This window comes from Tamandua tetradactyla, chromosome 18, assembly GCF_023851605.1.
Source record: "Tamandua tetradactyla isolate mTamTet1 chromosome 18, mTamTet1.pri, whole genome shotgun sequence".
NCBI classification, from domain to species: Eukaryota; Metazoa; Chordata; class Mammalia; order Pilosa; family Myrmecophagidae; genus Tamandua; species Tamandua tetradactyla.
The window spans coordinates 73,319,148-73,320,466 of NC_135344.1; the positions used below are offsets into that span (position 1 = coordinate 73,319,148).

At 46.1% G+C, this 1,319-nt stretch overlaps 1 pseudogene; it reads right to left on the minus strand.

Moving 5' to 3' along the window:
• Positions 1 to 290: 290 nt before the first annotated feature.
• Positions 291 to 1,065, minus strand: LOC143662456 (small ribosomal subunit protein uS3 pseudogene; annotated as a pseudogene).
• Positions 1,066 to 1,319: the final 254 nt, after the last annotated feature.

Below are 1,319 nucleotides of genomic sequence, written 5' to 3' on the forward strand. Positions count from 1 at the left end.
GATGGGGAATTACAAGAAAAATAATAATCCATTCCTGATCCTATAACCCCGAACTACAGGTCAGTTAATCAAGGTGCTTCCCTGCTAGCTATCAGACTTCATTGTCACCAGATTTACTGTCTTGTTATTTCTCTGGTTAGTTATGCAAATCGAGGGTTTTAAAGAAGCACAGAAACATCTTAAGACGGGCAACCCTAAGCACCTATGCTTCCATGGGCCAACATGACCCTCAGAGTCTGAACACTGGACATATAGTCAAATCAGGCCATGTGCCTTTTTAAAAAGCTTTATTAAAGGTCTTTATAAAGCAATGTCCAGGCTCCAGCTCCAGCTGCCAAGGAGAGCCTGCTATGCAGCAGGGCCTGGGTGGGGCCTGGCAGGCAGCTCTGGCTTTCCACCCCTTCTGCTTGGAGAAGGACTTCATCTTTGGGTTCCATGATGCTCACGTGGTCAGGTAGGAGCTTCTTAGGACCAATCTTACTACTGGGGTCCCAGGGCAGCATGGTCTTCACTTTGACGCCCGGCACACTCTGTCTGAGTGCGCATGGCGGTATCAACATAATAGTAACGGGGTCCCCACTATGGATCGTTAGGCTATCCACAAACTTCATGGATTTAGCCCTCTGTTCTTGGAGTTTCCCAGACTCATGATCTTGCAGCCCTTGGCCCCACTCTCCATGATGAAACGCAGCACATCATAGCAGGCCCTCTGCACAGCAAGCCCTCCGAGGGTTGTGTAATGCAGACTCTGCCTGGGCAGTGGCACAGAGACCTCTTGTGGCCACCTTTTTCAGCCTAAAGCTCTACACTGCCCTAAGGGAAGCCAAGCCTATTCTGAACTGCAGCAGTCAACTCCCAGATCCGTAGGTCTTTCTGACCTAGAACATTCTGCATCTTCGTGGCCAGAAGAGTGATTTCTGTCCCGATTGGTGTGACTCAAACCTCAACTCCAGAGTAGCCATCTTCAGCTAGCTCCCGAACAAGAAGCTCATTCAGGTCAGCTTTGAAGATGCCATCAGCAACAAATTTCCTCTTCTTGGAAATGCACTGCCATCGTGCTGCCATGCTCTGCTGAAAGGCCCGATATAGATTTAATACCCATAATATATAAAGAACTCCTATAACTGAACAACAAAAAGACAAACAATACAACTTAAAAATGAACAAAGCACTTGAATGGATATTTCCCCAAAGAAGATATATAAATGGCCAGTAGGCACATGAAAAGATGCTTAACATCATTAGTCATTAAGGAAATACAAATCAAAGTCATAATGAGATGCCACTTCACACCCACTAGGATGGTTATTTTTAGAAAA